A 20,761-nucleotide genomic window follows, 5' to 3' on the forward strand; every position below is an offset into this window, starting at 1 on the left:
AGACACCAACTGCCTCCCCTCTGCTCACTGTATCATAAAGATGGCTTGTGTTTTCAGATGTTGCTTTGTTCATTGATTTTAAATAGTTCCTGTGTTACGCCTCTGGTCTGGAGGAATCCTGAGAAATGACAGGCTGTGTGACTCTTGGATCTCTTCCAGGTCAGCAGACATGGCCAGCTGCACAGTGTGAATCCTGCTTTATGGACACAGTCAGTGTTGGAAAAATGAGCACAAGAACTTTCCCCAATTTAGGTACAAAAATGTCGAAACTATATCATTTAATTGCTGAACAAGAAACTGAAAACCTTAATTTTATCCCCAGTTTACAGTTTTGTGCCACGTTTCATTTGTTTTACTTTTAAAAATCCTGCCAATATACACAGAAACTGACTGAAGGTGTGGAAAATTACTATTATCAACCCATTGCAACTTAATCATTGGAGGTGCAACGAAGGACGTTGGAAGTAAGGGATGGAGCGACTGAAATTGTTTTCCCAAGATGTTTTTGCCAGTTTATTCATGGCTTCTACTTGTTCAAATCAAACTAATGTGTCTGTGAACGTAACACCTCACTGACGGCTGTATTTATAAAAGTTGCAAACAGCTAGCTTAGAAACCGACCCGTACCTCCTCCTTCCTGATGTGTTGATCAAATTACCGACTTTGCCTGAATTCACACCACATGATTTATGTCACTATGTCATAAACAGCGTTTCCCCTTAAACCAGAGAAGCTTTAAAAACGTACAGAAGACGAGATGCTAACCAGGTTTTTCCATACATGCTAGGCTACGGCGTTATCTCCATGGTTACCAATGGTTGGACACGTACCTTCTCCAAAATGCTAAATTGGATATCTTTCTAATCATACTTGCTTACAAAGTATATGAACGTTAATCTTCTTACCTTGTAAAAAGTGTTCGCTGCAAATCCGCGATTACACCGAGGGCTGACAATAATAACAATGATCACCAGCTGCTGTACACCGCCGTATTTTTCCTCATTAAAAGTTATGCAATAAAATGATAAGTTAGGTTTCTGTCCGACCGCGCAGCGTCCTGTGACCATTTTTAAAAGTGAAATCAACTAAATAAAAGCGATATTAGGCTACCAGATGTCTCATTTTTGTCAGGATTTAAAGGAGAGCGTTGGTTGTTTTGACGTCCGTCACGGCGAAGCGAGCAGATTTCTGAGCTGCGTGACGTCACATGAAAAGGGTCAAGGGTTAACATATAAACAAACTTTAATTTCTCCACAGTCGAGTTCATACTTATGCAGTTAAACAGCTGCCTAGGTAAGAAAGTCAGCTGAAGATAAAATAAGCTGTATCTTATGGTTAGGTAAAGAAAAATTGTGGGAAATTTTAAAAAGCACAAATTGATTTTTTTTTTTTGTCTCAATGTTCTAACATATGGCTTAATTAAGAAGAAATGCAACAAAAAAAAGGAGAAAATTTTACAATTTCCTTTCTGATAATATGGGTGGATTTCAGTTTTTTTTTAAAGTGAGTAAATACTTTTTTCTGTGGTATTTGAGCTTTCAGTGAACGATTCTGTCAGGTTTCAAGGTGAGACTCATTAAAGTTACGGATGAGACTCCGTCCATTGTATCTCTGCTGAACATTGTGATGATGTGGAGCCTTTTCCATTAACCTTTCACACATCAGAACAACACCTGCTACTTAGAAAGCATTAAAATGTTGCATGAATTTAAAATGCTGTTAAGAAAAACCTAATTAAAATGTCATCACAGATAGAAGCAGCCCTCCACAATTACTGGCACCCTGATAATAATTTGAAAAATGCTTGAAAATAAATGAATGTTTTATTAGGAAATTAATATCACACTAGAATTGTAGAGCATTTTAACCTTCATTTTAATGCATTCGTTAGATGATAAGTTAATAAAAAAACATTTGCTGAGAAATGATTGTTTCACAAAATTACACATTTAGTGGCACCCTAACAATGTCAGCAAAACAAAACTGACTGAAGCTTTTTCCATTTATTTATGCCTTTTTAATTAACTTTTAACTAATAATTTATGATTTACTTTTTCTCCAAGAAATATGGTGACAGACAGCCTTTTTTATCCACATCTGAAAATGGGAAAGGGAAGAAAACACCCCATGCAAATAAGACAGTGTGATAGTTTTATATAGATCGATAGATAGTTGCACATTTCTATCTATCAATGATAGAAATTGTATCATAATTTTGCAGGTGCAACACCATGAAAAGTTTCCATGATGTACCTTTTTAATGGACTGACTGAGACACAAACTGATGAATAATTATCTGTCACTCATAAATAAAATGAGCTGATATGAAACAAGGAGGGATTTACAAGGATAAAATCTGTGCTGTTTCACAACTCAATGCTTCTGTGTTTAATAATCACCACTGAGTAATTTTGCTAAATATTATTTTTCTTTGTAATGATTTTTAAAGATGTTCTCAGGGTTGGTTTCAGGAACCAGTCTTTAAAGATTGCTCATAGCAACAATAATGTCAATTTATTTACTGATTACAATATCCATCCATCCATCCATCCATCTTCTTCCGCTTATCCGAGGTCGGGTCGCGGGGGTAGCAGCTTCAGAAGGGAGGCCCAGACTTCCCTCTCCCCAGCCACTTCTTCTAGCTCCTCCGGGGGAATCCCGAGGCGTTCCCAGGCCAGCCGAGAGACATAGTCCCTCCAGCGTGTCCTGGGTCTTCCCCGGGGCCTCCTCCCGGTGGGACGTGCCCGGAACACCTCACCAGGGAGGCGTCTAGGAGGCATCCTGACCAGATGCCCGAGCCACCTCAACTGGCTCCTCTCGATGTGAAGGAGCAGCGGCTCTACTCTGAGTCCCTCCCGGATGACTGAGCTTCTCACCCTATCTCTAAGGGAGAGCCCAGCCACCCTACGGAGAAAACCCATTTCGGCCGCTTGTATCCGCGATCTCGTTCTTTCGGTCATGACCCAAAGCTCATGACCATAGATGAGGGTGGGAACGTAGATCGACCGGTAAATCGAGAGCTTCGCTTTTTGGCTCAGCTCTCTCTTCACCACGACGGACCGGTACAGCGCCCGCTTGACAGCAGACGCTGCGCCAATCCGCCTGTCGATCTCCCGCTCCCTTCTTCCCCCATTCGTGAACAAGATCCCGAGATACTTAAACTCCTCCACTTGGGGCAGGACACCCCCCCTGACCCGGAGAAGGCACTCTACCCTTTTCCGGCTCAAGACCATGGCCTCGGATTTGGAGGCACTGATCCTCATCCCGGCCGCGTCACACTCGGCTGCGAACCGCTCCAGCGAGAGCTGCAGATCACGATCTGATGAAGCCAAAAGGACCACATCGTCTGCAAAAAGCAGAGATGAGATCCTAAGGCCACCAAATCGGATCCCCTCAACACCTTGGCTGCGCCTAGAAATTCTGTCCATGAAAGTGATGAACAGAATCGGTGACAAAGGGCAGCCCTGGCGGAGTCCAACTCTCACCGGAAACGAGCCCGACTTACTGCCGGCAATGCGGACCAGACTCTGACACCGGTCATACAGGGACCTGACAGCCCGTATCAAAGGGCCCGGTACCCCATACTCCCGGAGAACCCCCCACAGGGCTCCCCGAGGGACACGGTCGAACGCCTTCTCCAGGTCCACAAAACACATGTAGACTGGTTGGGCGAACTCCCATGCACCCTCCAGGACCCTGCCGAGGGTGTAGAGCTGGTCCAGCGTTCCACGACCAGGACGAAAACCACACTGCTCTTCCTGAATCCGAGGTTCGACTATCCGACGGACCCTCCTCTCCAGGACCCCTGAATAGACCTTGCCAGGGAGGCTTAAGAGTGTGACCCCTCTATAATTGGAGCACACCCTCCGGTCCCCCTTTTTGAACAGGGGGACCACCACCCCAGTCTGCCAATCCAGGGGAACTGCCCCCGATGTCCATGCGACATTGCAGAGTCGCGTCAACCAACACAACCCTACAACATCCAGAGCCTTAAGAAACTCCGGGCGGATCTCATCCACCCCCGGGGCCCTGCCACCGAGGAGCTTTTTAACCACCTCGGCGACCTCGTCCCCAGAGATTGGAGAGCCCAACCCAGAGTCCCCAGGCTCCGCTTCCTCAGTGGAAGGCATGTTGGTGGGATTGAGGAGGTCTTCGAAGTACTCTGCCCACCGGCCCACAACGTCCCGAGTAGAGGTCAGCAGCACACCATCCCCACTATAAACAGTGTTGGTGCTGCACCGCTTCCCCCCCCTGAGACGCCGGATGGTGGACCAGAATCGCCTCGAAGCCGTACGGAAGTCTTTCTCCATGGCCTCTCCAAACTCCTCCCACGCCCGGGTTTTTGCCTCAGCAACCGCCCGAGCCGCATGCCGCTTCGCCCGCCGGTACCCATCAGCTGCTTCCGGAGTCCCACAGGCCAAAAAGGCCCGATAGGACTCCTTCTTCAGCCTGACGGCATCCCTCACCGAAGGTGTCCACCAGCGGGTTCGAGGGTTGCCGCCGCGACAGGCACCGACAACCTTGCGGCCACAGCTCCGATCGGCCGCCTCGACAATGGAGGCACGGAACACGGTCCACTCAGACTCCATGTCCCCCACCTCCCCCGGGACGTGTTCGAAGTTTTGCCGGAGATGGGAGTTAAAGCTCCGTCTCACAGGGGATTCCGCCAGACGTTCCCAGCAGACCCTCACAACACGTTTGGGCCTGCCAGGTCTGACCGGCTTTCGCCCCCACCACCGGAGCCAACTCACCACCAGGTAGTGGTCAGTGGACAGCTCCGCACCTCTCTTCACCCGAGTGTCCAAGACATACGGCCGCAGATCCGATGAAACGATGACAAAGTCGATCATCGAACTGCGGCCTAGGGTGTCCTGGTGCCAAGTGCACATATGGACACCCTTATGCTTGAACATGGTGTTCGTTATGGACAATCCATGGCGAGCACAGAAGTCCAGCAACAGAACACCGCTCGAGTTCAGGTCGGGCGGGCCGTTCCTCCCAACCACGCCCCTCCAGGTCTCACTGTCATTGCCCACGTGAGCGTTGAAGTCCCCCAGCAGAACAAGGGAGTCCCCAGGAGGAGCACTCTCCAGTACCCCCTCTAAGGACTCCAAAAAGGGTGGGTAATCTGAACTGTCGTTCGGCCCGTAAGCACAAACGACAGTCAGAACCCGTCCCCCCACCCGTAGGCGGAGGGATGCTACCCTCTCGTTCACCGGGGTAAACCCCAACGTACAGGCGCCGAGATGGGGAGCAACAAGTATGCCCACTCCTGCCCGACGCCTCTCACCTTGGGCAACTCCAGAGTGGAAGTATGTCCAGCCCCTCTCAAGGAGACTGGTTCCAGAACCAGAGCCGTGCGTCGAGGTGAGACCGACTATTTCTAGCCGGAACCTCTCGACCTCACGCACTAGCTCCGGCTCCTTCCCCACCAGAGAGGTGACATTCCACGTCCCAAGAGCCAGTTTCTGCAACCGAGGATCGGACCGCCAGGGTCCCCTCCCTCTGCTGCCACCCATCCCACACTGCACCCGACCCCTTTGGCCCCTCCCACGGGTGGTGGGCCCATGGGAGGGGGGGCCCATGTTTCCTCTTCGGGCTGAGCCCGGCCGGGCTCCATGGGTAAAAGCCCGGCCACCAGACGCTCGCCATCGTGCCCCCCCTCCAGGCCTGGCTCCAGAGTGGGGCCCCGGTGACCCGCGTCCGGGCGAGGGAACACCAAGTCCAAAGTTTTCCTTCATCATTGGGGTCTTTGGGCTGCTCTTTGTCTGGTCCCTCACCTAGGACCTGTCTGCCTTGGGTGACCCTACCAGGGGCATGAAGCCCCAGACAGCATAGCTCCTAGGATCATTGGGACACTCAAACCCCTCCACCACGATAAGGTGGCAGCCCATGGAGGAGCTGAATATGTGATTACAATAATCACATATATTTTGATTACAGCTGAGATGAAGACTGGATAAGCTCATCAGGTAGTTGGAGAATTTAAATGTTTACTTTTTACCTCTCAGATTTCACACCTTGCCAACAGATATGGTTTCTATTTGACCAATTATAAATAAAACAAAGACTTTGACATCCTGCTGCAATAATTTTCTAATCCAATATCCATAAGAGGAAAAGAAAATCAGTTTTTGGCCTAAGCAAATGTAAGGTTTTTGAAATTTCCTTAGCTTCAGTGGGACAGCGTTGTTACACTATTGATTAAAGAGGCTGGCTTCTTTTATATCACTGATTAAAAGCACTGGATTCCTTTAGACTGAATCCAGACACTGGAGTTGCTTACAGAATTGATGACAGACTCAGCAGCATTCCTTTAGATTATTGATCACACACACTTGTTTGCTGCAGATTACTGACTGCAAGCGCTGAATCGCAGGCTGAATAAAAACCATAAAGTTTCCTATAACATTTTTTTAATAGGACTAATTGAAGGCTTTGAGTTTCTTTACAAAATTGATTAAACCCTTCTTAATTTTTTATTACAGTTACTGATTTTTCTTACAGCATAAATTGCATGCAGTATTGATTTGATTTAGATAAATGTCGCTTTTAACACCATTTATTGCATTTTAGGGTTAAAGTACTGCTCAGACATTACTGCAAAGCTCAGCAGACATGGAGTAGCCAATATCACTTATGTATTTCTAAATGTGTGGCATATTTTTGCCAAATTGTTCCCTGAATATAAGAAATCCTAAGGTATAATTATGGAGCTGACACTAGAGATAGATCTTGAGCACAAACGTCGGTGATGCAAGAGGCATTTAAAAAGATCTGCAGTTATTCAACATCTGAACACTCAGCCAAGGATGCACACAAGCAGCAGGATGTCGGCATGCAACACACTAATAATACCCGTTTGTGTGGATATACACTCACATGCTTTTTTATTATTCAGATTACCGGTGTGCTTGTTTCCATCAGCTGTACTTTTATGCTGCCAAAAGCTCCATGACCAACATGTAAGCAAGCAAACGTGACCATTAAAATTACCCCAGGGAAAAAAAACTGCAACTGTTTTGCATAGAATACTGTTGTAAAAAAAAGTTGCTGTCTGACAGACATGATTTCCTCGATGTGGGACGAACCGCCTGTTCACCTGCTGCTGTTAGTGACGACTTCCTTCCAGCTCAGGAGAATAAACAAACATTGTTTTCTTCAACAAAGAAAACAGAAATAATTGTGCGGTCTCATGAAACCAGTGTAAATTAAGAGTTTTCCCTTCAGAGTTAAAACCCACTGATGGATCATGCTTCGACTTATGAGACTTTCTCCCCTAATTTTATAAAGTATAAATAAAAAACACATTTTGTAGCAGCATAGTAATACGGTATATCTAGCTCTGGGTTCACTGCACTGAACCCCATTAAAAACCTCCTGGTTATTCCACAATATTGATTTCTGAACTCTTTCTGAGTTAAAACATTAGTTTTGTTTTTCCTAAATTAAAATGAACTTGTTTTCTTTGCATTATTTGAGCTCTGAAAGCACTGTATCTTCTGCCTTATGTTCACCATTTCTCATTTTCTGCCATCCATCCATTTTCTTTACACCCTTATGTCCAGCGGGGTCGGGACGGTCCTGGCGCCTATCTCCGGCGAACGAGAGCTTTTTGCTTGGAATTTCGGAGACATGTTGTCACAAGTTCATAGAATAAAAGAATAGTGTTAATTTTATCAACATATACCTCTATGAAGTAAAATCAGAGAAACTGATCTGAAACTGGTCTCTTAAATTTTTCCAAAGCTGGATATGTAAACAACATTTTATAGCAACTCAACTCTCCGCTATACAAACACTTATTCTATTGTTTCAAGAAACATGAAAATATCATGTCACTTTGTGTCATTACAATAAAAACACTTCAAATAATGTTTTTTTAATCAAGTCTAGATTTACATTACCCTTTTTAAATGTATTCATAAAGTCTTTAACTAAGGCATTAAAGATGGGAGCATAGCAGACAAACATCTGACTTTTACTTCTCTATTTTGGATTGTAGTGATTTTAAATCCTTTCTGAAAAGTCACCTTGAGCTTTAAATGTTGCCTTTGTTGCAAGTGAACAATTGGTAAAGAAATACTAAAGGAATCCTTCCTGATGAGCATCAAAACAAGTGAAAGTTTCAGATTATTAGACACATACAGTGGGGAGAACAAGTATTTGATACACTGTTGATTTTTCAGGTTTTCCCACTTGCAAAGCATGTAGAAGACTGTAATTTTTATCATAGCTACTCTTCAACTGTGAGTGATGGAATCTAAAACAAAAATCCAGAAAAATACAATGTATGATTTTTAAATAATTAATTTCCATTTTATTGTGTGAAATAAGTATTTGATACACCAGAAAAACGAAACTTAATATTTGGTACAGAAACCTTTGTTTGCAATTACAGAGATCAGACGTTTCCTGTAGTTCTTGACCAGGTTTGCACACACTGCAGCAGGGATTTTGGCCCACTCCTCCATACAGATCTCCTCCAGAGCCTTCAGGTTTCGGGGCTGTCGCTGGGCCACACGGACTTTAAGCTCCCTCCAAAGATTTTCTATTGGATTCAGGTCTGGAGACTGGCTAGGCCACTCCAGGACCTTAAGATGTTTCCTACGGAGCCACTCTTTAGTTGCCCTGGCTGTGTGTTTTGGGTCGTTATCATGCTGGAAGACCCAGCCACGACCCATCTTCAGTGCTCTTACTGAGGGAAGGAGGTTGTTGGCCAAAATCTCACGATACATGGCCCCATCCATCCTTCCCACAATATGGTGCAGTCGTCCTGTCCCCTTTGCAGAAAAGCATCCCCAAAGAATGATGCTTCCACCGCCATGCTTCACGGTTGGGATGGTGTTCTTGGGGTTGTACTCATCATTCTTCTTCCTCCAAACATGACGAGTGGAGTTTAAACCAAAAAGTTCTATTTTTGTCTCATCAGACCACATGACCTTCTCCCATTCCTCCTCTGGATCATTCAGATGGTCATTTGCAAACATCAGACGGGCTTTGACATGCGTTGGCTTGAGGAAGGGCACCTTGCGTGCACTGCAGGATTTTAATCCTTGACGGCGTAGAGTGTTACTGATTGTTTTCTTTGAGACTGTGGTCCCAGCTCTATTCAGGTCATTGACCAGGTCCTGCCGTGTAGTTCTGGGCTCATTCCTCACCTTCCTCAAGATCAATGATGCTCCACGAGGTGAGATCTTGCATGGCGCCCCAGACCGAGGGAGATTTTCCGTTATTTTGTATTTCTTCCATTTTCTAATAATTGCACCAACTGTTGTTGCCTTCTCACCAAGCTGCTTGCCTATTGTCCTGTAGCCCATCCCAGCCTTGTGCAGGTCTACAATTTTATCCCTGATGTCCTTACACAGCTCTCTGGTCTTGGGCATTGTGGAGATGCTGGAGTCTGATTGATTGAGTGTGTGGACAGGTGTCTTTTATACAGGTAACAAGTTCAAACAGGTGCAATTAATACAGGTAATGAGTGGAGAACAGGAGGGCTTCTTAAAGAAGAACTAACATGTCTGTGAGAGCCAACATTCTTACTGGTTGATAGATGATCAAATACTTATTTCACACAATAAAATGGAAATTAATTATTTAAAAATCATACATTGTATTTTTCTGGATTTTTGTTTTAGATACCATCACTCACAGTTGAAGAGTAGCTATGATAAAAATTACAGTCTTCTACATGCTTTGCAAGTGGGAAAACCTGAAAAATCAACAGTGTATCAAATACTTGTTCTCCCCACTGTATATGAGAATCATTTACTTGTATGGTTTTTCTTATTTTGCCGCCTGAACATATTGAAGATCTCAGTTCAGCTTTTAAAGTACAAATAATATTTTAAAGCAATCCTAATCAAAAATTCTCACAAGTTTGCAAATTCCTTTCTTTTTTTGTTAAAAATGTATGTCTTATTTGCAACAAAATGGTTCTATTAGACACCGAGGCACAAACAGTTTTGGTGCTTTCATGAATAAACATCTTCCCTCACACAAATATCAACAGATCAGTTGGATTTCCAAACATTTTCTCCAGAAATCCAGACATTCCCTTAAGGGATTGTATGAAACAATCAGCCAACCTCTTAACCTGTTAGCTTAGATCGGTCACGCTGGGGCGGATAGAAAACCTCCAGCCTCATCCAAAAGTTTCAGCTACATTTTGGATTATAAAACTCCAAACTTTTTGCAGACAATACTGCATTTATTGTCATTATGTGACTCTGCACCCCATGCTGTTCTAAAACTCTCAGCAGCTCTTGTGACATGAAAAGAATCCAGCAAATTAAATCCCACAGTTTCATAAGATTGGAGCCTTTTCTGTTCCAGGTCTGTTTTCTGCTGAGCGCAGATCCGCTTCACTTTGTGACTGCCGCTCGCGTTCAAAAAGCGAGAAGCCGCCGCCATGGGTTGCATTGCTTAGCTTTTATTGCACTTCAGTAGGTAAAAATAAATCACCCACCCTCTCATTTCAGCCCAGTGTGTCTGTGTTTGCTTCTGTGTGTGTTGGCCCTGACCCTGTTGTCTGAAACATTAGAAAACACAGAATGAGCGTTTGTAGGCTGCTGCTCTTCTGCAGTTATATTTCTCACATTAAGCTAATTATATGGATATGTGCACGTCTGGCGGTGAGTCAAATGATCTTTGGGGGTTTTACAAAGAAAAATACCAAAAGAAGGATGAACGTTTTTCCATAGATATTTAAAAAACTTTTTTTGTTGTTTTTTCTCTCCATCAAGTAAATTTTTAAACCAGGGAGTAGTTTGATGGGCTAAGAGTACAAACTCAGTGAGTGAGAAGGGAAAGCAGAAACATACAGGGACTGTATGAAACTAAATAATCTGTCACCACACAGACATGTTTACATAGTAAACAATAGTGATGGGTCTGGCAACCCTGATGCATCAAGCCCAGAGACAAAACCCCGCGTTGGTGCGCGTATTGCTTTCAGCAAGTCACATGACCGATACATTAACTGTTTCGAAATGACACTGGCGCGCCAAACTGTTTATAAGGAAGCGAATCTGTCAACTGGATGCATTTGCCGAAAGAATTATTGATCTTTTACGGTACAGCATTAGCTATGGAGCCTCAAGGGAAAAGAAAGGTTTCGTAGTTTGGGACCATTTTGATCTTACATCAGAAAATAAGATATTGGTTCTCACTTCGATGTTTCATCCTGTTCTTTTCAGTTTCTACTTGATTTATCTGAATCCAAATTCAGCTTAAATTGACTCTTATTTTACTTTCATATTATGTTCTGCAGGTTAAATGTTGCATATGTTTGACAGAACTGTCTTATTTAAATAAATCCACCTCCTCAATGCTGAGGCATTATAGGGCATCAGAATGAATCCCAGATACACCCAGGATAAACTCAGGTATATTCTACAAATTACTCAGTTGCTTTTTATAAATTATTTCATATAAATGTATCGTTTACTTCATTTTTTCCTACAGCAGGAGAAGTTGTGTCAAAAAAAGTGTAACAGGCTAAATTTCAAAATTATTTTTTTTAATGAAAATTCGTAAAAAAATAAAATTTTCACTTAAATTTTCACTTTATGGTTCATGTTCACATTATTTATTGACTGTATCTAAGAATATCAAATATATTTTGAATTTAACTGAAGATATGACATAATACAATATATAATATACAATAAAATACAATGACTTAAATCTTATTGTATGGACTAGGCCATCAAATCAGTCCGTCAACTGCGTTGCCTGTAGGGATTTTTAATGTCCAGCAGGTGTCAGTATTCAGTGACACAGTATCGACGCAGTATCAATACGGTTTGGCTTTGGGTCGAAACGCTTCATGACGCCTGATTTACCCATCACTAGTAAACAAATGACAGCATTAAGACACAGTCTTACATTTTAATCTAACATGCAAACTATTTCTTTCACAATTTTTTTTTTTTTTTTGCCATTTGTAATATTTTTGTTTATATAGGTGTACCTCAAGGCTGAGTTCTTAGATCACTTCTTTTTTTAGCTCTTTGGTGATTATTTGCCGTGTTTGTGTCCTGGTCCAGATTTCCAGTCACTGTGTTGCAGATTAAAAAAATTTTATGTCCGTTTTAGCACAACTGGAGCGTTTTGCAGCCCAGTTTGAAGTCATGTTTCACGTTGAGCTTTACAGAAATGACTAATTTATAGATCTTAACGCAGTTGGGAGACTATATGAAACCAGTCCCAGAAGTAAAGTGTTTTAGTGGATTCTCAATTAAATTTGAACAAGTATTTAAAAAAAAATGACAAAAGCAAATTTATTTAGCCTAATCAGAGACGGCGTGTCCTACTTTTAACACATCTATTATTTTCTAACTTTAAAAACTTTTCCTTGTTCAAAGCAGCTTCAACAACCCTTAAGCCACTAAAATAATTTTACAGTTAAAAAGACATTCAGATAGAAAATCAAGCTAAATTAATGAACAATGATAATTTTGGAGTGACCAAGTCAAAGTTCACACTTAAATTTTAATAGATTATGCTAAAGATTATTTTAAAAAAAAACATTGAATTCCCTAATCTGCTGCAACCTTGACTGAACACTGTGTTAAGTTTTTTGTTCAAGATCTTCATGCGTTTAGTTTTTATTTCCCTCTCAGTAACTTTGCATTTATTTGTCCTGCAAACTTTCTTGTTTTCTTGTCCTTTTTTGTCTGTGAGCTCATGAAGTTTTAGTCTTTTTATGACTTCTGGCTTGTTTGCAATTTGAGAACTGAAAAAAGAACGACTCAATAAAAGCCAGAGAATATACTTGTCGTTTCCGCCGTAATTCAACACAAAATAAAACTCCAGCTTGTTTTATCTGAGGGTCAGTGGCTGACTGACACTGAAAGGGCAGAAACACCATTAAATTCATGCAGCAAATTCTTTCTCCTGTTTCACTTCCCTTATATTGAGTTTTTCTTTTAGTCTTAACCAAGCTGTCAAATCCAGACATTGTATTTTCTCTGATTTGTAATTCATTTGATACCTTTTTTTTTTGTACTTCCCTGACATTTTATCTTTGATGCAAACAAGACGCACCCACACCATCTTGTGTTTTGCTTTGCTGCAATTTCCTTTCCTGTTCCGGGATGGGAAACAGTTCTGTTTATTGTCATGTCATTCTTTGCTGATGGCTCTGCTTGGGATTGGTCCAGAGAGGCTCATGCGTGAGGTAAACAAGTTAATAATTAATCCCTGTGATGAATTATACAAACACGCCGTCTTGATTTATCAGCTGCTGGAAAACAAAGTTATTTCTTTACTTGCCTGATAATGTTCGTGAAGGAAGAAATATTTAGCTTCTCTGGATGAATACATTACTTTTTTTGTCTTGTTAGAGATGATCTCATTAAGGAATATTCTCAAACACAAATACTAATGATCGAATAGTCTAGAACACGTGTCCAACTCAAGGCCCAAATCTGGCCCACCATAGCATTATATGTGGCCCTCTAGATTCTAGACTAAATGCTAAGTGTGCTTAAATATTATGTTATCAATCAAATTATCAATCAGTTTTTATCTCTTTACTGCCAAATCAGTCGCTCCACTTTCTTCAGAATTATCATTGAAATTCACGTAAAATCAACAAATCCGCAAACTTTTTTCCTCTAATTGGGAGTTTATCACAGATTTTTCTCAAAATTTGTCAAAAACTTTTTTTTACTTGTGCTAAACGTCGGCCTCAGCCTTAACTGATGTCTGATTATAGTCCATTATCTATACAGCGAGTAATAAAAAGTTGAATTTGTTGTCATAAATAAGCACAAATATTTCCAAATTAGTACCACATTTTTGCAAAAAATGACAAAAAGTATCACAAAATCCTGGAGGGACTGAAAAGATGTTCAGTAATATTTAATTTTAAGAATTCATTGATACTTTAACAGTTTGTGAATCAATACATTCTGGCCCTTTAAGAGCATTCATGATCTTGATTTGGCCCAAAACGAAAATGAGTTTGACACCCCGGGTCCAGAGGCTTCCAGAAACCTTCTTATCAAACCATTTGTTGCTTTTATGAAATGCTTTGTAAATTCTTGGTCAGATTTCTTTTTAAAGGTGATTTTTTTTTTGTCACTTTAGAGACAACAGGCATCCTGGCCTCTTTTCTTTCCCATCAGATCTTTGACCTTTTTTGATCCTGAGTTTTCCTGTGGGACAACCTGATTATTCACACCACAGAGCTGATTGTCAGAGCTCTGCTCAACATGACACATGCTGCTAATTGCCATTCAGGTTAACACGACTCCCTCGGGTCGCTCTACACGTGCTTTCAGATCAGAACTTCAAAACTGAAGTATCGCTATTTTATCACCCTGACTTGCAACGATGGTCACTTTTTCTGAATTTGAGAAGTCCTGCGAAACGTTAAATCGTGTTTGACACAAACTGAAATATGAAACAGCAGCTTGTCAAAGTGTTTTACCTTAAATTATGTTTTAAAGCAGAAAAGACAGAAAGTAGAACTGGAAAAAGGTCGAGTTCTGATGTTTGAACATGATAGGATAAAAACTATATTGATTTATTGATACATCAAAGGGTTTTTATTTCTGATTAAACAAAAGCATGAAAAGAAAATTTTATGTTTTGATAAAACTTTGAAAGTGAAGCATCAGTCACTGCACTGGTTTATATATCAGCATAAACTAAAGGAAAAATGTTTTGTATTATTGGACTTATTATAAGTATGAATTACTGATTACTTTTTATGCTTTGACCTTCATTACGGCCATTTTGTACCTTTACAGTTTCACAAAAATTTGAAAACTCCAGTTGCTTTCTGTAATCTCCTCATAGTTTATGGTAAGGAAACGTGTTTATATGACTACAGTAAATAATCCCTGGCAGTAAAACTTCACTTGGAGTTACTTTAGCATCACAAGGGCTCATGATTTCTCCTACAGACTGGGATCAGAACAAAACATAAAGAGAAATAGGACGTAATGATCAAAAACGATATATAATAAAATAAACTAGACGTATGACCTATGACCTATGTTCACTGTCTATGTACATCTGAACATACATCATATTCCAACATGACTTGAGCATTCAGACATTTCATGTTGTGAAATTTAAGTACAGGACAAAAAGTCAAAGCTCAGGTAAGAATCAGTGAACAATGGGAATTTTGACCAAAAGGCATAAAAACATGTTTTTTATTATTATTTTTAATAACTAAATGCTTATTAGATGCAAAATGAGTCTGAATTTCTTAAATCTGTTTTTTTCTGCAGAGCTTGTCTGGAACTGACTTCCAGATCTCTTGACACTGACCTGCTAACTCTAGTTTAAATAAACCAAGATTTATTTTTTAAGGAAAACAGCAGCTACAAACTCAGTTGTTTAAACTCTTTTTTTTTTTTTTACTTGGTGAAATTAAGTAAATCCAAGCAACTGAGCAGAGAGGAAAGAAATGTGCTGCTGATACATGTTCTTAGAGTTGCTAGTGTTCATTAGTAACAATAACGCTAAAATGGTCTAAAAATTTATTTTGATTTGAGAATTTACAGGTTTAGTTAAGCAAACTCTGGAAAGTGAATTTTCTGATTTTATTACTTGAACCATTGACTGAATTTGCCATATTTTCTTTTGTCCTCTATTCCTTGTTTTCTTTTTCCTTCCTTCCTTCCTTTTCTTCCTACCATTCTATCCTTATATCCTTTTCCCTCTCCTTCTGTTCTTTCCTCTTGTCCATTCTTTGCCTTTCCATGTGTCCTATCTATTTGTCCTTCCCTCCTTTAATCCTGGCTTTCATTTATTTTCTTTTTCAGTTTCTTGCACCTTTCTTCCCGACTTTCTTTTTCCTGGTATCCTTCCTTTCGTTCCTTCTCATTTGCTTTCTTCCTGTCTTTGTTAGTTCATTCTGTCCATCCTTGTCTTTCTCTCCTTCTCTTCTTTGTTGCTCATGTCCCATCACTATTCCTCCTCTGAGGAAGCTAAGTGTCCTTTTGCTCTTTAATGATCAACCTTCTCGGATCCTTTCTTCTTGGGTCGTAACCTTTACTGTCTCCAACTTTTGGAAGAGTTTTACTGTTGCACATAAAACAAGACAAAATAAAAAAAAACAACCCAAACCCAGCTCTCTTCAGCAGTGAGTCAGAACCAAACTTCCTTTTTATTCTACCGCTCTATTTCTGACTCCATCTCTCTGCAGAGGTACAATGAAAGGTGACTCATAGATGATTCACAGAAGCAGTGATCACGGGTTTTTGCTCGCGTTCGGCGCGCTGCTCATCTCAGAACGCAAATAGCATTGGGGGGCATCATGGGAAAAAAATAAAAACACTTTTGCTGCTGAGCTCCTATTGATGTTAAGGTTTCCTGTGGTGTGACGATCAAAAAGCAATCAAGAATCCTCCTCAAAAGTTAGCATTATGAGTCTGCTGCTCTTTTTTTATCGTCTTTAGATTAGATAAATATTTTAGCTGTCCTACATTTCACAGCATAAAAGACAGTTGACAGAAATACACTGGAGGTTAAACTGCTGCAACCCGTCCTCAACAGAGAAATACTGCAACAAAAACATTTTCACCACGGGATAAAATCTGCTCTTCATTTCTCACATGCTGAATCTGAATTGGTGCCTGATTGTTTGAGCTCTGTGTGTTTTGAGTTTATAAAAATTGTTTTGGTTTCTTGTGTGTTCTGCGTTGCTTGGCTCTTTTGTTTTTCCATGTTCTTTCGCCAGCATCTCTGAATTCACTCGCTGATCATCTGTTACTTTAAAAGCTGGAGAAACTCTGCGATGTTCGTGTTCCTTGCTCTTACGTCTGTGTGTGTCGGGCAGGTCCTGCTGAGCCCTGATGTTTTTCACCTTCAGAAACACTCAATTATTCAGCAGCGTATTGTTCAGCTCCAGTGAAGCAGCTGTCATTGACCACTGTAAGTGCATGAATGTGTTACGTGTGGGTTTCCTGCTGTCACCAGGTAAAAAAAAAAAAAAAAACAAGCTTCGATTTGTGTGACTCGAGTTAAGTGTAACTTTTCAAAGAGAAATAAAAGTTTGACAGGCTTTAAGCAAATAGTGCAAACACAGCAGGTCCCTAACAAGAACCATGTTTGGTAACTTTAGTGGGAAACGTCTCTTCTCAAAGTACCTTTTATTCTACACAAACTGCAAGCTGTAAAGTGAACTAAAGTCTAGTCAAAGCACCTCCAATGATTATCAGTTTTGATGTCTCAGCAAAATCCTGTTTTGCTCAAGACATCAAATCTTACTGCACCTCTGAATCATCTGTTAACCTCTGAAACAAACTGCAGTGAGCGCCCAGCTCTAAGCATTTCTAATATTGACTGGACTCAACTCCATCAACAGTGCAACTTAACATCTGAGCCCATCCTTGTGCTTTGGGATTCTTAAAAATCTGGCCTGAATTTTCAAAAATGTGTTCTCATGTCCAATGAGGATTTCTGGAAAAATCACTGAAATCTGGAAATTACTGGGATATTTCAGCAGGAAATCTGGTGTAAGACGTGTAACGATCAAAAGGACACGTAATATGGATCAACAAAGGAGAAACAATTATTTTAGATTTATATAAATCTGGACACTATCCTGTTTTTTAATGTCTTCTCCATAAAACTGGAAAAATCCAGGACTTATCAAAAGTTTAAAGCATTTAAAATGCTTCTACATGTCCTCATTGGTATTTAATACATGCAGGAGATGGACTGTGTTTCCTTTTTCTGCAAAAGGAGGATATAGAGTTAAAATTCTTTATTGTAACCATTATAATTAGTCCTCAGTGGTTGTTGGTCATTTCAACCTTTCACTGTTTTGTACTTTTCTCATTTTTGTCATTTCTTTTCCTGATTTGCATAAAATCAAAGATCATTCGCATTAGATGTAAATCAATCTGCAAACCAAACCATCTTTACTTTCCTTCAGCCTTAATAAGATTGTGTTACATTTAGCATTATTTTGCATCTTCCTCTCTTTTTGTTAAGACCAAAGATGCCTGATGCTGGTAATTTAGGCCCGGCGTTATTTCACACCTTTTAGTTTTACTTGTGTTGTTCTTCCCTTATTTGGGTCAATTGTAGGAATCTTCCACCACTGGATGTTTTTGTCAATCATGTCCAACCAGGAGGAAATTTGTTCTTGCTTTGACAATAGAAACCTACTAGAAGGCTTGAAATATTCTGGTTTATGCAGAGGTTATAGTGTTACATTTCTAATAAAGATCAACTGGCTGAAATGGGGATTAAAGCCACTCAACAGAAGATTTTAATAAAATGTGACATTTGGCCGCACAAAAGTCATTTTTAGTCATGTAATTAATCTCTATTTGTAGTATATTTCTTTCTTGATGGAAAATTTTAATTTGCCCAAAAATTCTCAAATTGGACTGAGATATTGCTGGTTAGGCAAAACAAGATGAACATGGCATCTAACCTATGCTGACAATTTTGACATTTGACTTTTTAAAAACCATCGTTTTTAAAGATGGTCATTCACTTTGGTCCCTGATCTATTCAGCCACTGTAATTAAAAAAGTATGCAAAAAAAAGAATCTACTGCAGGTTGAATGTTATTTGTTTGTATCCAGAATCTCATTTTAAAAATCCTGAACTATCCCAACCTCAAACTAAAAGTTAAATGTGTTTTCGACACGTCTGAATCATTGGTATTCACTGGATCAATCACATTTTTACTCATGCAATTTCAACCTTTTTACCTTTTTACATGTAAACAAACCATTCATGCCAGTGTAGGCTTCTTAACATTTGCTTTCCAGTTTATTTTCTAAACTTTGTGTCAGTTTATGTAATTCAAAGTTACCTGTAGATTCAGCAGCGCTAAAAGCTCAGATATAATTACTCAGAATGACTCCAGGTCCTGTTACAGTTCAGATAACTGCTTGAACTCTTTTCTCCTTTTCAGAGTTTTCTCACGTTACTTGATATTTTGCCTTTCAACACATTTCTGATCTTTCCCCCTGACATATGGAGCTAAACTGCTTTAATTGCTTCATGTATTATTTAGAAAACTTGTCTTGAACTTAATTGTTGTTGAAAGACAATGTTGCAATTTGCCTTGACTTCACGTGTTCCAACATCAGGTTACACGACGTGTGTGTATGTGTGTGTGTGCTGATCCGGTCTTTTGTACTGCTTGCCACCCCACAGTATCAGATGAACACGTATGTACATGATACACGTGTGTTTTGTATCCTGTTGTCCATCGTTTCATTTTTATTTTAAAGGCCTGGAAGCGATAACATGCTCCGTGAAACAGGACATTGTTGTGACTCTGCGGCTTAAGTTTCAAATGTTTATCTACCTGATGTCACCGGAACTGATTATCAGAACTTATGTTGCAAAATAAACATCAAAAAGGAATAGCTTAAAAATGATTTGAAGTAGCTACCGTAAAAATTTGTCTGTTTTTTTTTGTTTTTGCTAAATTATATGTCCCTGCCCGCCACACATCCTGCAACCTTTTGGTGCTTCACTGCTCCAAAAACGGCTGATTCAGAAGCGCTGAATTACCTCCATGGCACCTCAGCAGATTCTGTACAGGCCTGGTCATTAACCATTCATTTGACTCAGGTGTGATGGAGCAGGGATGCATCCAGAAATTGCAGGAGAGCGGCACTGAAGGACTGGAGTTACACACTGCAGCAGTACGGACAACTGACCATCAATCTCCTGTTGAGTTAGTAAAAAACAAAAAACAGGCTCTAATTTTTAAAGGTCTCATTGAAATAATTTTGAAACTATTCTGCTTTTTAATTCATTTTCTATTGAGTCATTATTTCACCCGTTGTATTTCTCTCCTGGTTGAAGTAAATCAAACTGAAGTATTGCTGGTAAACTACTGAGTCAGTTTTTCTTTCTTTAATTCTTTTCACAACATTTGTCTTTCTTCTTGTCCTTATAGTGAAACTGCATTGCTTCTCTACACACCTTCACTGGCTGTGTCCATAAACCATGTAATTGACATTTTGAAAATAAATTCACTTAATGGAAACGCGCCAATTTAAAAAAAAAAAACGTAACTTTTTTGACGAAAGGTTTTGGTGCTAGGATGAGTTTTTTTATTGGATGTGTCTTAACTGATACATTTTTCAAAGCTGCAATAAAAATACTTTATTCAGATCACGAGTCTCATGATCAGGAACTGAATGTTGCCGTTGGAGCAAACCACGACAAACGCAACAGGAAGTAGTTGTAGGAAGATGGCGCTGCATCTTTTTAATGACACATGAATAAACTTTTTTTTCTTATTTAATGGAAACAGAGATTGTGGAGTTGTGTTTTTTTTTCTCCCTATTGTGTTTGTGTTGCAAACGTTTTGCACACATTTGTAATGGAAACGCAGCTACTGACGTCTGAATGATTAAAACTGTTCAGTTGATAATTTTACAGCCACATCTTTCAGTTTATTTTCACATTTTGATTATTTCTTTTTTACTGGTTATGATCAATTTACAGCTGAAGCACAATATTAACAGGCGATATCATCTAAATGCTGTTTTTAGGATCCAGTTTGATGGGGAATTTGAAGATCCTCCATCCTAAAGTCAGTTTTCTGCTCTTCCTCGTGTGTTTGCTGATGAGCTCTGCATGTTCTTCATCAGCGAGTTCTTGCTGCACGGTGTCTCTGTGTGAAGCGCCGACTCAGCAAGACAAACATCCAGCTTCCTTCAAACAGCCACTAACAAACTAATGAGGTCATTAAGAAGGACAGGGAGGATAAACGGCTTCAGGCTGACAGGAGGAAAGCAGGCAGTGTGAAGGT

The 20,761-nt window shown here is 40.4% G+C and overlaps 1 long non-coding RNA gene across 1 annotated transcript; it reads right to left on the reverse strand.

Annotated features, from left to right (window-relative positions):
• Positions 1-272: 272 nt before the first annotated feature.
• LOC116730508 (uncharacterized) lies at positions 273-20,058 on the reverse strand. The gene is made up of 3 exons (XR_004341333.1): positions 19,962-20,058; positions 7,092-7,094; positions 273-285 (listed from the first exon to the last, which is right to left on the reverse strand). It is a non-coding gene; the product is annotated as an uncharacterized LOC116730508 (long non-coding RNA).
• Between the last annotated feature and the right edge of the window lie 703 nt (positions 20,059-20,761).

This window comes from Xiphophorus hellerii, chromosome 13 (genome assembly GCF_003331165.1).
Source record: "Xiphophorus hellerii strain 12219 chromosome 13, Xiphophorus_hellerii-4.1, whole genome shotgun sequence".
Classification (NCBI taxonomy): Eukaryota; Metazoa; Chordata; class Actinopteri; order Cyprinodontiformes; family Poeciliidae; genus Xiphophorus; species Xiphophorus hellerii.